This window comes from Muntiacus reevesi, chromosome 14, assembly GCF_963930625.1.
Source record: "Muntiacus reevesi chromosome 14, mMunRee1.1, whole genome shotgun sequence".
NCBI lineage: Eukaryota > Metazoa > Chordata > Mammalia > Artiodactyla > Cervidae > Muntiacus > Muntiacus reevesi.
Genome location: NC_089262.1, coordinates 594,851 through 614,099, shown reverse-complemented (window position 1 = coordinate 614,099; position 19,249 = coordinate 594,851).

Sequence of the window (19,249 nt, the reverse complement as noted above, 5' to 3'; positions counted from 1 at the left end):
TGGCTTCCCTTCTCTGCTACTGAACATTCATCTCGGCTTCTTTTCCGGGGCTGGGGCCGGGCAGGGGGCATCATGGGTTCTGAGGCACCAGCTCCCTTTACACATCAAACTTTTCTTCAAATAGAGGCTTTAGCTCCCGAGAGCCAGGGCCTGGTGTCAGGCAGTAGGGTGGGGCCCCGGCCCCCTGGCCCCCGACGCCCTGGGTGGGCCCTCTATGCCCACACCGCACGTGCCGGTGCACACGGCAAACAAGCACGAAGGGGTCCCTGTCGGTGGCCACGAGACGCCCTTCGCCCACGGGCGGCTGCGAGCACAGGCCAGCGCTGCCGCGGGGCCCCGGGGGCCACCCCACCCCCAGGCTGCCCTCCTGCGCTCCATGGGCAGTGCCTGCCTGGCCTCTGGCTCCCCTGCCCTCCGCCTCCCACCTGGCCTCTGTCCCCGTGAGCAGGGCTGTGGCCCCAAACAGGCCTGGGCTGGCACTCCAGAGGTGTGTCCACGGGGTTGACTCTTGGCCCAGTGTAGTGATTAAAGGGGTGACTGCAAACAGGGCATCAAAGGACACTGTCAAAAGGCAACGCACGGATGGGAGGAAGGGCCTGCGACTCATACACCTGATGAGGGATTAACATCCACGATATATAAAGAACTCCCACAGCTCAGCAACAGCAACAAAATGCAACCACTGAAAAATGGGCAAAGGTCTGAAATAGTCATCTCTCCAAAGAAGACATATGAATGGCCAGTAATCACGTGGAAAGATGCTCAGCTGCACTGGTTATCAGGGAAACACAAATCAAAACCACAGGCGATGCCACTTCTTACCCATCCGAACGGCTGTTAAAAAGCCCAGACAATCCCAAGTGTTGGAGAGGAGGTGGAAATAGCAGCGCTTGTACACTGCTGGTGAAAATGGAGAACATGCAGCGCTTGTGGAAAACAGCCTGGCGATTCCTCGAAAAATTAAACAGAGCTGCCACCACACTCAGGAGGTTCCCCTCCTGGCTGTGGACCCAAAGGAACTGAAAGCAGGAACCTGAACGGACATCCATACACCTGCATTCACAGCGGCATCGTGGAAACAGCGGAGGTACCATCCCCAGACGGGCGGATCCGCAGACCATGGTGTGCATGCAGGAGACGATGTGATTCCACCTTAAACGGGAGGGACGTTCTGGCCTCTGCGACAGCGTGGGGGAATCTTGAGGGCTTTGTGCTCAGTGGGCTGAGACAGACACACAAGGGCACAGCCTGCCGGGTCCTGCTTCTGTGAGGTCCCCAGAGCAGTCCGGTCCGTGGAGACAGAAGGCAGGAAGGTGGGGCCGGGGGCTGGGGGGAGAGGGGAGTCAGCAATGGTGAGGACAGGTTTCCCTTGGGAAGACGGAAGAGTTCTGGGGTTGGTGCGGCAGTGTTCACACAACAGTGTGGGTGTCCTTAACGCCGCTGAGCTGTGCTTTTTAAATGTCTCGAAGTGTTTTTTTATGCCATATAGCTTTTACCACAATACAAAAAAACACCCCAAAAATGAAAACACAGGAGGGGGGCCAGGCAGACAGGAAAAGTAAGTGCTTCCCCAGGCTCCATTCAGCCCAGAGAACCCTGGTCTCCCGTCTTCCATCTTCCGGGAGAGGCCAGATTGATGAAATCAATTCACACCGCAAGGCCCTCCCAGGAGTGGTCCTTTTTAACCTAAATTGCTCTCTGCAGGTGCAGGTTCAGGCCTCTCACAAGAGCGTGTTTGTCCACAGGCCTTCCTGTCTCACAGGACTCCCCATGTGGCCCTTCCTGTCCTGGAGGGGCGGGCGCAGGTCAGCATGGCCCTGGCGCTGCCCATGGCCCGAGCACCCTGCGGGAAGGGGCGGCGTCCCCCCGAGCCTCCCTGCCCGCCCAGGGCCCTCCTCTCTGGATGTGCGGGGCTCTCGATGCCGCCCTCAGCTGGGGGCACACACCGGGCTCCCCCTGCCCGCACCCCCACTCCCGCCGGCTGTCCCCAGCCACAGACGGGGCGGGTGCTCAGGCCTGTCAGAGGGAAGGGCGGGCGGGCACTGGTGCTCGTGACCGCTCAGCTTCTTCGCCCTTCCTTGCAGTTTCTGCTGTCGTCTGTCCTCTGCTCAGAGTGGGGTGGGGGTGGGGGCCTGGTCCAGAAATGGGGAAGGCGCAGCTGCCTACACTTCCCCCTGGATGCAGCAAACCTCTGGGGTCAGAGCTTGGGGGTGGGCTGAGCCTCGTGCCCTAGAGAGGCGTGGATGCAGGCACTCGAGGCAGGACCCAGCAGGCAGACAGGGCCCGGCGTTGACTTCTGTGCTGTGTCTTGGCCACGGGCAGGGAATGTTGCCTGTGTGTGTGCTTGCGTGTGTACAAATGTCTGTGTATGCACACATGTCTGTGCGTGCACACGTGTGCATATGTACACGCATGCACGTGCATGTACATCTGTGTGTGCAAGTGTGTCTCTGTGTGCACATCTGTGGGCACGTGTGTGTGCACCTGTGCGTGCATGCACGTGCATCTGTGTGCACGTGTGTCTGTGGGCACGTGTGTCTGTGTGCACGTGTGTCTGTGTGCACCTGTGTCTGTGGGCACGTGTCTGTGGGCACGTGTGTCTGTGTGCACCTGTGTCTGTGTGCACCTGTGTCTGTGGGCACGTGTCTGTGGGCATGTGTGTCTGTGTGCACGTGTGTCTGTGGGCACGTGTCTGTGGGCACGTGTGTCTGTGTGCACGTGTGTCTGTGGGCACGTGTCTGTGGGCATGTGTGTCTGTGTGCACGTGTGTCTGTGGGCACGTGTCTGTGGGCATGTGTGTCTGTGTGCACGTGTGTCTGTGGGCACGTGTCTGTGGGCATGTGTGTCTGTGGGCACGTGTGTCTGTGGGCACGTGCATCTGTGTGTACCTGTGTCTGTGTGCACGTGTGTCTGTGGGCACGTGTCTGTGGGCATGTGTGTCTCTGTTCACGTGTCTGTGTGTGCACATGTGTGTGGCAACAGGGGCCCTGTGATGGGCTCGGAGCCAGGCGGCCTTCCCCTCCCGCCGTCCGGCCGCCTCTGTCCTGCTGTCTGTGGGGCTGGCGGGCTGAGGTGCCAGCCTCACTGACTCCCTGCCCTTCGCCCAGGGAGCAGGGGGGCCCTGGGGCAGAAGAGGCCACGTCAGGGAGGTTCACACACAACACAGCTCGGGGCTTCTCCGGCTTTCTTTGAGGGGATGCTCGGGAGGTTCTGGTGTCCCATGGGCTCGCCTCCCAGGCTGTACGGGCTGCCCCCTTCCAGGGGGACTTATCGGGGTCTGGAGGCTCCCCAGCCCTGCCCCTGCGCAGGTGGGTCACACCCCCAGGCCTCAGGGGGCTGGCACAGGGCCACAGCCTCCTCGGACCTGTTGGCCTCACAAGCAAGCACCCAGGACCCGGCGGCCACCCCGCGGGGGGAACAGGTGGGTAAAGTCCATTCTCCTCTCTTGTTCAGCTGGTTTGTCTGCATGGAGCTCCACACACATCCAAAGGGCAGAGTGTGGGCTGTGGAGGGAGGGGGCTCGTGGGGGTGGGTCAGTGGGCAGCTCACTGCCTGGCACCCTGGGCGGTAACTTCAGCCTGGGGGTGGGGGACAGAGAGAGACGGAGAAACAGGAAGATAGACGGAGAGGCAGACCGAGAAAGGGGCGGGGAAGGTGCCCGCTGAGCATTTGAAACGTGGCCGGTGCAACCCAGGAATGGGATTTACTTTTTAAATTTTTAATTAGTTTAACGTGAAACCTAACTGACCACGTGTGCTCTGCGGCTGCTGAGCCGAACGGTTCGGGTGCCGGGCACACCGCGGGGGCGGGGCCAGGCAGCGCCCGGGACCACAGGCGGCGGAGCGGGCGGCGGGCGCCCCGGGCCTCTGCAATGACGGACGAGCGTGCCGGCCTGCCTGCTGTCCCCAGCGTTCCTCCGCCCAGGGCCTGACCCCCCAGGACCTCAGAACGTGACTGCCTCTGGAGACAGGCCTAGACAGGCGATTAAGGTGGATGCGGCCACTAGGGTGGCCTTTGTCCTGACTGTCCTTATGAGAAGGGGAGCTCGGGGCACAGACACACGGAGGGACGACCTCCCCGCGGACCCGGCTCTGCAGCGCCTCCAGCCCCCGGGGGGCCCCCCCGCTGCCCCACAGGACACTCTGGCAGCCACGGGGGGCAGGGGCCCTGCGGCCAGGTGTCCGCCGACTGCCTCACCTGCGCCGGGGCGCCCACCCCCCCTCCTGCCACCTGAGCTCTCCCCGGGGCCGGCTCCTGTCCTCGTTGCCTGGAGACCCGAGCGCTCCTGTCCCCCTGGATTCACGAGCAGAGCAGGCGGTGCTGCGATGCTGAGCAAGGCTGTGCCGGGCACACGGGGCCTGCGTCCCCTGTTTACAGAAGGACGCCTCCCGGGGGTGCGGGGGCCGTGGAGCCTGCGGGTAATGCCAGGGCAGGTAAAACCCTGGGCAGAGGCTGACCGCCTGCAGCCTGAGAAGCTGGTCAAGGCAGGACGCACGCTCCCCCGAGCTCTGGCCCCACGCAGGCCTCCAGCCCCAGAGCTGAGCGGACGTTTCTGAGTCAGGCCACCTGCCCGTGGTTACGGGTCTCAGCACCCACAGGACCCTGCTCTCAAGGGGCGCCCGCGGGGCCGGGCGGGTTTGTCTGGAGGTGCCCCCTGACCCTGGGGGGTGGGTGCAGAGGAGACTGGGTGCACGACGCCCGCCTCACTGGACCCGCAGGGCCTCCCCGCTGGGCGGCATCGTCGTGGCTGCCCTCCAGGAGGCCTCACGTGCGCTGCCGCTCCGGACGCGTGGCTGGGCGCGGGGGGGACCGCTGACTGCAAGTGCAGGGCTGGAGGGGCCGGGGGCCACAGACCCAGCTCAGACCCCCTCCCCTCCTGAGCCCCCACTGCCGCCAGGAGCCCACACGTCCTCCCTGGACCCGCCTCCCAGAGGGCTTCACGGGCTGGTCCCGGTGTTACCCCAAAACCGGGTCCACTTCTTGGTGTTCAGTTCAGTTCAGTCACTCAGTTGTGTCTGACTCTTTGCAACCCCATGGACTGCAGCACGCCAGGCCTCCCTGTCCATCACCAACTCCCGGAGCTTGCTGAGAGTCATGCCCATCAAGTCGGTGATGCCATCCAGCCATCTCATCCTCTGTCGTCCCCTTCTCCTCCTGCTTTCAATCTTTCTCAGTGTCAGGGTCTTTTCCAATGAGTTGGTTCTTCACATCAGGTGGCCTAACTGTTGGAGTTTTAGCTTCAACATCAGTCCTTCCAATGAACACCCAGGACTGATCTCCTTTAGAATGGACTGGTTGGATCTCCTTGCAGTCCAAGGGACTCTCAAGAGTCTTCTCCAACACCACAGTTCAAAAGCATCAATTTTTCGGTGCTCAGCTTTCTTTATAGTCCAACTCTCACATCCATGCATGACCACTGGAAAAACCATAGCTTTGACTAGATGGACATTTGTCGGCAAAGTAATGTCTCTGCTTTTTAATATGTTGTCTAGGTTGGTCATAGCTTTTCTTCCAAGGAGCAAGCATCTTTTAATTTCATGGCTGCAGTCACCATCTGCAGAGATTTTGGAGCCCAAGAAAATAAAGTCTGTCCCTGTTTCCATTGTTTTCCCATCTATTTGCCATGAAGTGATGGAACCAGATGCCATGATCTTTGTTTTCTGAATGTTGAGATTAAGCCAACTTTTTCACTCTCTTCTTTCACTTTCATCAAGAGGCTCTTTAGTTCCTCTTCACTTTCTGCTGTAAGGGTGGTGTCATCTGCCTATCTGAGGTTACTGATACAGTCCGGCATTTCGCTTTCGCATGATGTACTCTGCATATAAGCTAAGTAAGCGAGATGACAATATATAGCCTTGATGTACTCCTTTCCCAATTTGTAACCAGGCTGTTGTTCCATGTCCGGTTCTAACTGTTGCTTCTTGACCTGCACACAGATTTCTCAGGAGGCAGGTCAGGTGGTCTGGTATTCCCATCTCTTGAACAAGTTTCCACAGTTTGTTGTGATCCACACAGTCGAAGAATTTGGCGTGGTAAATAAAGCAGAACTAGATGTTTTTCTGGAACTCTCTTGCTTTTTCTATGATCCAATGGATGTTGGTAATTTGTTCTCAGGTTCCTCTGCCTTTTCTAAATCCAGCTTGAACATCTGGAACCTCTTGGTGGGTGTGAGCCAAAAGTCACAGGGCGGGAGAGGAAGGATATAGTCTTACAGCAAGTGAGGAGAACCCCAGTGGTCTCCCCCAGACAACGAGAGTGGGAGTGCTTTAAACTAAGGGCACAGGCACGTTCATGAAGGGGCCTGAGCAGAGGACTCATCCCAGAACCGGGGCAGAGTCCACAGACCGCAGGCTGGGGCTGGTGGACGTCACCCCTGCAACGCCATCCTCCCCCCACCCCCCGGGGGCCCTTGGGAGGGCTCAGAGCGCTTTATGCTGAGCCACTGTTCCTTCCCTTTGTTCCTGTTCTTTCACTTCCCTGAGGATCACTGATTACTGAGACCTGCCCAAGGGCAAGGCTGCGTTCAGGTTTCAATGACAAAGGAGCTCAGGCCCAAACGGCTCCTCTTCTGTCGCTAGAACCTGGTTCTCCGTCTCCGGGGGCCCCCCATCTGCTCACCCCAGGAGGAGAAGGAGACCTGGGCCCCCCGGAGGGGATGGCTGTGTCCTGCTGTGGGCTGAGGGGTGACCGAGGAGCCTGCGGAAACGGGGACCTGAATCAGGACCTGCCGCCCGGAGCAGATCTGACGGCAGAGTGTGGCCCCTGAGCAGCTGGGCTGCCCCCACCCAACCCCTGCTCCCACGGGGCCGGGGGCTGGCGATAGGAGAGCCCCCTCTTGAAGGCCCTCGAATGACGCGAACCCCCCATTAGAGAGTGGCCCCACTGCAGCTCGCAGTCCTCGAGGGGCCCCACACGTTCAGGAGCTGTTGATGAACAGGGAGGCCTGGCGCGCTGCAGTCCGTGGGGTTGCAAAGAGGCGGACACGACTCAGCGACTGAACTGACCCTGGGGGCAACTCCACTGGCCCCAGAGGCTGGGAGGGGTCACCGAAGATTCAAACGGGTCAGGCAGGGCCAGGGGACACAGCAAGGTGGGCCTCAGACTGGCCGAGGCAGCAGAGGTGCCCAGCACCGCGGGGCCACCATGCGGAGAACGGTGCCCGGCTTCTCCCCGGAGCTGTGTCTGCCTGGACTTCACAAGCCTCAGCCTGGGGATCGTCCCAACCTAAAGGCAGGGGGGGTGCTATGCGGGGTGGGGATGCTGCTGGTCTCGGAAATGCGGCCGGGACGGGGCTGCCTGCTGTGTGGGGGCCCTGGTTCAGGCGCGGGGCCACGACTCAGATCCTGGGGCCCGGCCATCTCTCCCTACCCCTGACTGGGGGTCCTGAGGGTGCTCTCGAAGGATGGGGGTGGGAGGCGGGGCTTGGCTGCAAGGGCCGCTGGCACGAAGAGGGGCCTTGGCGCAGAGGCCTTGCTGTGCAGAGGAGTGAGGACCTCCGGGGACGAGGGGGTCGGCCCCGCCGGGGCGCTCGCTTGGGGGTGTGGGGAGGGGAGGGGGCGTCCCAGCCGAGGGGGTGCTGCAGCCAGGGAAACTGAGGGGACTGGGAGGGGGCGTCCCCCAGGCTGGCGGGGGGAGCCCCGGGCCCCTGTGATTGGTCCTGAGCTGGAAGGCGCATCACTGACCGCCAGGCCCATCGCTGCTGAGCTGTGGTTTGGCTTCTGGGCTGGCGGTGGCAGAGGCCGTGGGCCAAGCATCCGTGGTCGCCTGTGAGCTGGCCGCCCTGCCCTCGGGGTCTCCCTGCCGGTGATGGGGCTCCACGTAGAGCGCGACCGGAATGTGTCAGTCGTGGGCTTGTTTTCAGGTTTGTGGAGGGGAGCACGTGCCCCCACAGACAGCCCCGAGGTAGAGGCAGCGTGAGCTCCAGGGGGCCCCGGGGAGGGTGGAAGCTCGTGGGGACCCGGGGACAGTCGCTGGCCCCGCTGGGTGGCACTTAGTCCAGAGCAAAGTCCCCACGGCTGCAGGCGCCGGGCCACGACCTGCGGGGCAATGCCCGGGCCTGGGGCGTCAGCCCCCGTGGGAGACCCGCCAAACAGAGAGCAGGGGGCCCAGGCCAGCCGCCAGCCTGGAGGGCCCGCCCGCCCGTGGGCTTGCTGGACGGCCCGCGCCAGCCTCTCTTTCACTCTGAGCTGATGTCGCCCAGGTCCCAGGCCTCCTCGTGACTGGGGCTGCGGTTCTGTTCCAAGGAAACCCCTGCCGATGCAGAGTCAGGAGCTACCGCTGCTGTCAGCTCCGTGCCTAGACAGGCCCCGGGAGGGGGTGGGGCGTGAGGGGCTGCCTTCACCAGCCAGTCAGGGTCAGAGTCATGGCCACGGCCACGGCCGGACCATCTGCCTCTGGGGGAGGCCTGTGACCTGGAGAGGGATTCTTCCTTCCCCTGCAGGTTCACAAAGTGGAGGGAACACCCCCGCAGACACAAGCGCCCTTTGCCCTCGCCCTCCCAGGGTGGGGTGGGGGCTGGGCTGATGGGCCTCCCATCATCCGACCAGCGGCTGTTCCCGCCAGGCCCCTTCCCGGCTGCCCCAGGCCCCCACCTGCCCCAGGGGTGCAGCCCCGCCCCATGTGCCTGTGACGCTTGGCCTGCCCACCTCACCCCACCCCGCCGTCTCCCTGCCCTGGGTGGCAGAGGCCCGGGGAGGACGTCCACGGGGATCGGAGACCAGCCCGGCGCCAGGCACCCCCGTGGGGAGGCAAGAGCGAGGCCCAGATCACGGGGGGGGGGGGGGGTTGTCTGCGTCTGTGGGGTGTCGTGTATCTGCGCATGCACGAGTGTCCACGTGGGAGGTCGGTGCGTGTTTCTGTGTGCATGTGTGTCTGTCTGTGTCTGCAGGTCTCTCTGTGTGTCCGTGTGTGTGTGCATGTCTGTGTAGGCATGTCTGTCTCTGTGTCCATGTGTGTCTGTATCTGCATGTCTGTGTGTCCGTGTGTCTGTAGGGGCTGTGCTGGCCCTGGTCTGACAGGCAGGGCCTCAGGAGGGATTGGATGGGAACGTCCTGAGCAGAGGAGGCTGGCCTCCCACAGGGTGGGCCGCGTCAGCAGTGAGAGGACTGTGTGGGGGAGACCGGACCTCCTGGGGGTGGATAGCTGGGGGTCAGGAGCCTGGGTACAGCCCCTCCTGCCACCGCCAAGCCTGCCTGGGGGCGGGACCCTCTGGGGAGGCCGCCAGGTAGCAGGCTGAGGGCTGGGAGAGCCTGCTGGGCCTGGGGGCTCAGCGGTGGCCTGGCCCTGAGTTGGGGGCTGCAGGAGCCCCCCCACCGCCCGGCTGCGGGTGCTGTGGCCTCCCTTCTCTGTCTGCCTGCCAGGCACACTTGCTGCCCCTTGCGGTGGCTCCCGTGGCCGTTCCAGACATGCTCGCGTCCTGCCTGGCTTGACCAGGGCCCCCCAGGCCCCACTGGGCCCTGCTCTTGACCACCTGTGCCCCCTGTCCTGTCCCCTCGGGCATCAGGGACCTCACCACGTTGTGAGCTGAGATGCTCGCAGCCCCTCGGCTGAGCTAACGGGCCCTGCTCGGCCTGCCGCCCCACCCCGGGGCAGGTCCAGATGCGGGGGTGGGGGTGCTGGGTTTCTGGCCGCTCAGGCTGGAACCTGGACTCTGGCGGCGCCCCCCGCAGGGGGACTGAGGTTTGCGCTCACAGGGCCTGCTGGTAACACGTGTGTGCACACGCCTCCGTCCGTGCGCCGGGTTCCCGCGGCCCCGTGGCCACACGCGGGCTCCTCACCCAGCAGACCCGACCCCTTCCTGCCGCCGTGTACGAGCCTCGCTTCCTGTTTGTGCTGAGATGCACGCAACGCAGCTTTTACCACCCGGAACGTTCTTGGCTCCCAGCCCTGTCACGCCAGCCTCCGTGTGACTCCTCGTCCTGCGAGGCGGCAGCGCTGTCCCCATGAACACCGGCTCCCCGCCCCCAGTCCCGGGAGCCCGACTCCTCTGGGCCCCTGTGTGAGCGAGTCCTGCAGGGTCTGTCTTCCCGGGACTCACGCCCGTCGCTGAGCACCCAGTCCTCAAAGCTCCCCCGTGCTGGAGCCTGACGTGTGTCCTGGGGCTGGCGAGACGGGAGGGGTTTCCAGAACCGTCCGCGTGTGGGGCCAGCACGGGCCTCCTCCTCAGTCCTCCAGTGGGTCCGTGGTGCTGGCGGGCAGCGTCCAGGCCCTGGGGCCTCCCAGTGACTGTCGGACAAGTAACACGGCCGGTGGGGGCAGGGAGGACGCTGACGGGCCCCCAGGCCGGGCCCCGTCCTGCTGCCCCAGCCCTGCCTCCGGCCCGTGTCCCCAGGGGCAGCTGCCTTGTCCGTGGGCCTCCTGGGCCTCTGCCCAGCGTGCCAGGCTCTGCCGCTCATCCAGGTTCCTCTCGGATCCGGCCAGGAGGCAGAGGTGTTCCAGCAGGTTCCAACCCTGCCGCGCCCCGTCACGCCCACACCCTCTCCTATCCGGCTGGCCCCCGCTCAGCTCGGGACGTCTCCCCCACTTCCACCTCAGTGCCCTGCCCCTGCCCTGCCCCCTAGACCACCCTCCCCGGACAGATTCCTGCTGGCTCTGTGACGCCCGCCCTCAGGCCCCCTTGGCTGCCCCCATCAGACCGGCCTGGGGGCCCCCCTTGGTTCGGGGTCCTTCTGAGCTGCGCCCCCCCCGAGGCTGGGCCATGTGCCCCATCCTGTCGCCCCCGTCATCCTGGTGGCCCTTGTCCTCTGCCTCCCCGGCCTCCCCAGGGGCCTCTCATGGCCGAGGTCCACATGTGTCCGAGGCTGCAGCTTCGGGGCGAGTGGAGGTTCTCCTCTCCTCCCACCTGACTGGGGCCACGAGGCAGAAGGCTGGCAGGTTTAGGGCTGGGCGTGTTCGCTCCTGGGTGTGGGAGCCCTGAGCTGAGGCCTCCCTGCCTCCCTCTCCCCCGCACCCCACTCTCCTATCCCGTGAAGCTCCCCCGGCCCCCACCCTGGTGCTCGGCAAGGGGGCACCTCCCGCAGTCAGCCTCGCTCGGGGGCCCTGCCAGGTTCCAGAGCTGCCGAATCGGCCACCTCGGCGGGGCAGCAGAGAGTCACGAGACGAGAGTCCTGTAAACCAAACCGGTGCACTTTTGAGTGACTTTCACCCTATTTTCTGAATCACATCCAGAAAGGAAGTCGTCAGGTAACACCAGAGGCTTCTTGGGTTTTTCAGGGGAGAGCAGAGTCCCATGCCCTGGGCTGCCCCAGCGAGCACGCCCCCCCCCCACCCGTGGGCTGAGCCCCGCCCGCAGGCCCCCGGCCCAGGGCTTGGGTGACAGGGCACAGCCCAGGTCCCCGACCTCTGCCGACAGTCGGCGTCTGCGCCTCTGAATCGCCCGGTTTCGGGGCAGAGGAATAACGCAGGCCTTGGAAGCAGGTGTCCCTGGCGTCTGAGTGTAACGCCAGCCGACATCCTTTGTGTCCTTGCGGCTCCATCACGTCAGTTCCACCCCACCCGCCAGGCTGTGGCTTCCCCCGAGACGCTGACTGCTGGGCGTTGCGTGGTTATTCCCGAGTGCGCGTCTGTTAGTCCTCAGCTCCTAACGTGCCCCGCCCCCTTCCCCTCTGGTGGCCATCGGCCTGTTTCTCTGTTGGGGGGTGTCTGTTTCTGGTCTGTGAGTGAGTTCACCTGTGTCTTTTTTAGACTCACGTGTGAGCGATGCGTTCCTGCGTCTGACTTACCCGCTCACTGTGGTCGTCTCTCGGTCTGTCCGCGTCGCTGCAAATGGCGTTATTTCTTCTGCTTTTATGGCTGAGCATATTCAGTTCTATTACGGGCCACATCTTTATCCATTCTTCTGTTGACGGACGCTTGATTTGTTTCCGTGTCTGGCTGCTGTGAGCCGCGCCGCAGTGAACACTGGGGCGTGTGCGGCTTTCATTTTTGATGCCCGGCCTTGCTGGCCTGGGAACCGGAGGAGCTGCTGTCCTTGGGCGCCTGAAATACTCTTCCCGTCCGCTCTGGCCTGGCCCCTCCCGTGACCCCCTCCCCTCCGGCCTGGCCCCTCCCGTGACCCCTCCCGTGACCCCCTCCCGTGACCCCTCCCGTGACCCCTCCCCTCCGGCCTGGCCCCTCCCGTGACCCCCTCCCGTGACCCCCTCCCGTGACCCCTCCCGTGACCCCTCCCAAGCTGAAGTCACGCGGCTTTCCTGGTTCTGCTTTCCTGACATGCGTCCCTTCTCTGCTCGGGGAGCCGAGAGTAGCAACCAGACGGTCTGCCCTGGGTTTTGTTTTCCTCTGGGCTCGGCGTTCCCTCACATCCAGGGTCTGACCGGCCGAGCTGCTCTCTTGAAGGACCTGGCTCCTGTGTTGGGCCACAGCCTGAGCTGGTGGATTCTGAGAGGCCCGTGTGACCTTGGCAAACTTCAGCGGCAATCAGAGCTTATTTTTAAAATGTATTTTTAACTCATTGCCCTGAGAAAATAGAAATTAATGGCTTGCAGCTTCTATACAGAAAGCCGTTCTCTGTCGACAGAGGCGGGACGTGCGCGCCAGCACAGCCTTCTCCGCGCTCACGTGACTGGAGCCCAGGGTTTAAGGCTGGAGTGAGGTCCCTAAGCCGAGAGATAGCTGTCCAACCCACAGGCTGTGCATCAAACGCACTTCCCTTGTCTCTCTCCTCACGGAATCAAAGAAAGCCGAGAAGAGAAGTGGGTTTGGTTCAATTTGCCAAAGCAGATCTGAAGTTTGAAACTCGGGGTGACGGCTCAGCCCGTGTGGGGAATGTTCAGCAGAATTGGCCACAGCAGGGCCTGTGTGTGCCCCCGCCCCTGTGATACACACAGGTGTCCCTCAGAGGTTCGCGCCCAGGATCTCAGCCGGAGCCGCTTGCGGCCCCCAGCCCGGCTGCAGCCCTCTCTGGGGGCCCGGGACGGGGGGCATGACCTTGGGGCAGGCCCTGGTCTCACTATCTGCGCTGTGGGTAATAATAGGGTAGAAATCAGCGCCCTGGGCACTTGAGGGTGGCCCGCTTATCTGCGGGCTGCAGCAGCTGTTTCATTTAAAAGATTGTGAAGTATTTTTGTCTCCACTAGGCTGGCACATGTCAGCAGACATAGCGGGTCCAGAGAACTGTCCCACGGAGAGTCAGTACCCCCGTCTGTCGGGCAGAGTCGGCCACTGAGATGCCTCCTGTCTCCTCCCGGGGTGGAGGGTGTGCACGTGTGTGCACCTCTGTGTGACTCCTCACCACAAGGAGTGTAGTTTAAATGCTCGTGTTTCTTGCTTGATACAGACCCTGGAAAGCACTCCCCATGCCTCTGTACAGGGGAGCACGGAGGAAAGTGAGTGAGCAGAGGTGGAAGGAACCCAGGTGTCCATCGATGGTGATGGATGAACACAGCGCGGGCCATTCAGACCACGGAGTGGGATTCCACCTTCAAAGGAAGGATGTCTGAGACTTCCCTGGTGATCTAGTGACTGAGACTCCAAGCTCCCAGTCCTGAGGGCCTGGGTTTGATCCCTCATCAGAGAACTAGATCCAACATGCTGCAGCTAAGACCCAGAGCCACCAAATAAATAGATAAATATTTTAAAAAAAAAAAAAAAAAAAGGGCCTTCTGATACAGACTCCAGCGTGGAAGGCTCTCGATGATCTGCTGTCAGGGAAGGAGAGGCACTGAGCCAGTCTCGGTGTAAAGGCCCAGATGGTCAGATCCACGGAGGTGGAGCCTCTCCCATGAGGGCCTGGAGGGTCAGACTCACAGAGTCTAGGGCGGTGGGTCCCTGGGGCGGGGGTTGGGGGTGGTGGGGGTTGATGTTTAAGGGAGACAGGTTTCAGTTTTGCAATATGACAAAGTCCCAGATATGGAGGTGGTAGTTCAGTTCCGTTCAGTCGCTCAGTCGTGTCCGACTCTTTGTGACCCCATGAACCACAGCACGCCAGGCCTCCCTGTCCATCACCAGCTCCTAGAGTTTACCCTAACTCATATCCATTGAGTCAGAGATGCCATCCAGCCATCTCATCCTCTGTCGTCCCCTTCTCCTCCTGCCCCCAATCCCTCCCAGCATCAGGGTCTTTTCTAATGAGTCAGCTCTCTGCATCAGGGGCCAAAGTACCGGAGTTTCAGCTTCAGCATCAGTCCTTCCAATGAACACCCAGGACTGATCTCCTTTAGAATGGACTGGTTGGATCTCCTTGCAGTCCAAGCTTCTCTCAAGAGTCTTCTCCAACACCACAGTTCAAAAGCATCAATTTTTCGGCGTTCAGCTTTTTTTATAGTCCAACTCTCACATCCATACATGACCACTGGAAAAACCATAGCCTTGACTAGACGGACCTTTGTTGACAAAGTAATGTCTCTGCTTTATAATATGCTGTCTAGGTTGGTCATAACTTTCCTCAAGAAGGTGGTGGTAGGGGCTGCTTAACCATGAGTTAATGTGGACACAGGAGAGTATTTGTGGGAGCCCCACCCAGCCGGGGGCTTCCCTGGTGGCTCAGATGGCAGAGTCTGGTGGTCTTTCTCCAGTGAGGGCTGCTCACCCCAGTCCACGCCTGGAGCCCCATGCAGCCCGGTCCAGCTCAAGGAGGCGCTGTCCCGGCAGCGGTCCGTGCTGGGTGCTGATCTTCCTTCCCGGGGCGTCACGCAGGCAGGGTGGCGCAGCCTCCTCTGGCCTCCTCAGCTTGTACAGCCCACCGCAAGGACCCGCTCCCCATTTGCCTGTTGCTCTTAGCGGGCTCATGCGTTGCTTGCCGTGGGCCGACCTGCCGCTGGGAACACCTGGGGTGTCTCTGGGCCCACACAGTTCTGTGGAATTGCTGGGCGGTGACAGAGCCCAGTTTGCAGACCCGCCCGTCGGGGAGCCCCGTGCCCCGCCCTCACCCGCCCGGGGCCCGCCCGCAGTGCTGGGCGCCCGCCCTTCCACCGGGAGGTCCTTCCAGGGTCCGCACAGGCCTGGGTCGGCTGCCCAGCCCGCGGCTGCCGTGGGCTCTGCACCCACTCTCCTGCCCCAGCCGTGTCTTTGAGGTGCAGAAGTGGTCACTGTCCCCATGACCACCTAGTGTCTGGTGAGCGTCCCGGGTCATGATGGAGTCCCTAGCCTCCACTCCTGTGTGGCCTTCCCAGGAGGCTCCATGGTAAAGAACCCGCCGGGCAGCGCAGGAGACACAGCAGACGTGGGTGAGATCCCCGAGTTGGGAAGACCCTGGAGGCGGGCATGGCAGCCCACTCCAGTATTCTGGCCTGGAGAATCCCGTGGACAGAGGAGCCTGGCGGGCTGCAAATCCATGGGGTCGCGCAGAGTCAGACACGATTCAGTACGCCCGCGTTTTGCAGCCCTGAGCTCAGGCTGCAGGCCTGGGGCCTCCCTGATGGTGAGCCCCCGAGCCGCCCCACGGGGTGTCCTGGGAGCCTGCCGGGTGGCTGGGCTTCCCGCAGCCCTGGGGGAGCCCACAGCACTCTGAGGGGTGAGAGGGGAGCCTGGTTACCGCATCAACAGAAAGGTCCCCGGGGGACCCCAGTGCGGCGCATGGAGCCCGACGGCCTTTGGGAGGACTGCAGGGTTGGGGACCCCCCGCATGGGGCCAGGCCGAGTGGGGGACGAGCAGCAGAGGGGAGCCGCTGGACCTGAAGGGAGGTCAGGGGCTCCGCAGCCTGAAGCTGACACTCCTGGTGCCAGCCCACCCGGGAACCCCCCGGGAAGTCCAGCGGGGGCAGCCGTGCCCTGCCCTCGCCCTGAGCCATCCAGGGCCTGGGCTGGGGCTGGGCAGGAGTGCAGGGGGCTGGGGGCTGCCCCGGAGACGGCAGAGGGGGCAGGGTGGGCGAGAGACGGGGCTGCGAGCCCCGGGGCCCTGAGCGTCACCTCTGCTCTTGGCGGCCTGGCCGCTGGGCACTTGGCCAAGGGTGAGAGGAGACGGGAGCACACAGACGGGGTGGACGGGAGGCGGCGTCACACACGTGCATGGCCGAGGGCTCCCAGGGTCCCTGTGGGGCTGACGGCCCTCAGGGGGTCGGGGTCAGGGTGATGAGGGCCCCGGGCTTCCAGGCCCCTCTGTGGCCCCAGGATAGGGCTGGGCGGGGCCCGCAGTGACTGCAGGACTGGCCTCTGCACCCCCAGGTCCCGCTGCTTGAAAAGCGCCATGTTGTCAGAGGTGCGTCCCTCAGCGTCGTGGTGAGACCTGGAACATCCTGTGGATCAGGGGAGGACTTCTTCGAGCTTGCCTGGGACGTCTTAGCTCCGTGTGCGGTCTGAGGTCCAGACGAGCATCTTTCCCAGGGAGGGTCTCACAGGCCAGATCTGGTTTCACAAAAGTGCTGTGGGGCCAGCCTGCTGGACCCGGTGTCACGCGCGACCCCGCCCTCCCAGGGCCCTCCCCCAGGCAGGCAGGGCTGGGCGCCCCCTCTGAGAGCACTCCGAGCAGCTGGTCCCCCTCTCTCCCTGTCCCCCCACAGATCTGGGCCCTGACCCTCTTCCCGTTAAACCCACTGGAACAACCCCCAGAAACAGCCAGCCTTGTCGGGGTTTCAGCTCAGTTCAGCCCCCTGGGTGGGGCCGTGGCCTGCCTGGTCCCACTCTCTCTCTCCTGGCGGGGCGACCCCCGTCTCAGGGTCTGTCACGCCCAGAGCGGCCTTTTTCGGCTCTGGCTGGTGGCTGAGCTTCTCCAGTCGTCCGAACGTCCTGCAGGCCGAAGGCCAAGAATCCAGCTGGGCCCAGCCAGGTCCAGTGTTTCTCTTCGCCACCCCCGTCCCTTCTCTGCAGGTTTTGGAAAGCTCTTTGCAAAGTCCTCAGATTACAGGGCCAACTTTCTCAGGGTGGGGACGCCGCTTTCTCATCAGGGGCTCTGGGTCCTCCTGGTGGAAGTCGGGCAGGAACCGGGAACCTGAGGCTCTGCTCCCCCTACCCCGCCCGTGTCCCACCCTGGCCAGGGCCAGTGAGGACTGTTCCCAGAGCTGACAGTGAACGTTTGTTCAAGATTCGTTGAAAAGAGGCTACTGTGGAGCTAGAGGGCAGGATGGTCTTGGACTTTAAAGGAAGTGGGAAGCCCTCGGTTCTAACTTGGGAGTGCTGGGGGTGAAGTCACAATACGGGCGAGGAGGGTACTGCCCGCCGGCGTGAGGGCCCCCCAGCCTTGGGTGGTGGGTGGTGAGACGCGCCGCCGGCTCCGTGGGGTCTCCTGGACCGTCTGTCTGTCCTGCCCTCCAGCGCTCAGGCCCTGGGCTTGCTAAGCCGTGTGTTGTTTTAATGTCGCTTCCTTTCCTCCGCCCCGCCAGGTCTCGGGGGTCTGCTGGTCTTTAGCATCACCCGACAGGGACTTTGCAGGGATTGCTGTGTGCGCTGCTCCCGGAGGCCGAGGGGACACCCAGGCACCCGGATGAGCCGGCCACTCAGCCAGCAGGCAGAGCACGTCCTCAGCTGGACGGGCGGGGCCGGGTCTCCCCCGGGGGCGCCGAGGCCCTGGAGACAGCGTCCAAGATACCGCGGGCCCCTTGGAAATGAGGCACTTCTCTTGTCTGTCCTGTTGTTTCACTTGACGTCTAGCTGACTTACAAAGTTGTGTTGGTTTCAGGTGTCCAACAAAGTGATTCCGTTACACACACACATTTTTTCTCAGATTTTTTCCATTATAGTGTATTACAAGACGCTGAGCAGAGTTCCCTGCACTATATAAGTAGGTCCTTGATGTTTGTTTCTTTTACATATAGTGAAAAAAGGCAATTTATTCATCGAGAGCTATAAAACGATCTTAGTTTGAGAAAGCCCCAAACCGACGGGAAAGCGCAAGGACCCACGTGTGCCCCGGCGCGGCCCTCGCCCGCCGCACCGCCCCCCGCAGGCCCTTTCACCTGGAAGCAAAGAGGGCTGGGCTTTGTTTGCTCCTTAGGTGGCAGCGATGTGATTCAGGAGCCAGGCATTGTTCCACGGGACCCAGAGCCAGATGGCGCCCGGGCTGGCGGCCTGGCTTCAAACTGCAGGGCTCCTGAGTGGGCGGGACTTGGGTCCCCAAGGGGGAGCCCCCGGGTGGGGGCCTGGACTTGGGGTCACAGCGTGGGGTGGGGGGCTGGATGCAGGGTCACCCACAGAGGCTTCTGCAGACTCAGCGCCGACTGCCACCCCGAGTTACTGCCGCCTGTGGGCACGGGTGGGGGGAGGTTTCATTGGCAGGGCCCCGAGGGCAGGCCAGCCTCCTCACAGCCCCGGCGGGTCTCAGCTCGTGGTGGCCCTGGGAGCTTGCCAGGAGGTTTACCCCTCGTGTTGCAGATGAGGAACTGAGGTCAGAGGTCGCTGGCAGGGCTGGGGTCGGCCCTTGGGTTTGCCGCTCTCTCCGGGCTGGCTTATGTCTGGGGGGGAGTGTCCCAGGCCCAGGGCAGGGGCGACCCCTCTCTGAGCCACGGTGGGCGTGGTCCTCATAGGTGACAGGAGAGGGTCTGAGCCCCCCACCCCTCAGCCCCGCAGCTGTGGTGTCATCTTCCCCAGGGAACTGGCCCTTCCCAGAGAATGTCTGGGGACCCTCCCCAACCTGCAGGAGGGACAGTCACCCAGCACCATCCACAGCCCAGAGCTTGAGCCTCGGCCTGCCTTTTTCATGGTGAGTCCGCTCCTTCTCCTCGATCGCTAAATACTTCAAAGGCCACCTCGAGGAGTTACGACCTTTGTGTTTGGGGGCCTCGTTGTGACTGAATGTTTGCCTAGTTTCAGGGGCAGACTGGCTGACAGTATTGTCCCAGTAGGGACTCTGCTCCTAGGGAACAGAGAGGAATGAGGAAGTGCATTTGAAAGCCAGTTGACACTGAAAAAGGCCGACCTCTGCCGCCTGACACGCCGGCCCCTTCCACAGGCCTGCAGAGCCCCCTCCGCACAGGCAGGTCAGCTGCACCCCCTCCTCAGAAGGCTGGTGCCGGGTAGGGGTGGGAGCCTTCCCCGTGGGCCCAGCAATCCGGGGCTGGGCTGGGAGTCTAGATCGCCTCACTGCTTCTTTTGTCTTCCATGGGGATCAGCTTTTCTGGGCCTGGCTCTCTGCGGTTTGGTTGTTGACAAGAACCCAAGGCAGGGAATGCACAGCCAGATCCCTGAACAGAGATCAAGATAAAGCCTCCTGCCTACAGCCCGTAGCAACCCCAGGCCTCAGTAAGCAGTCCGCCTGCAGTGCAGGAGACCAGGTCCAACCCGTGGGTCCGAAGGCCCCCTGGACGAGGACACAGCAACCCACTCCGATATTCTTGCCGGGAGAATCCCATAAGGTCCATAGCAAAGTCAGACAAGACAGATC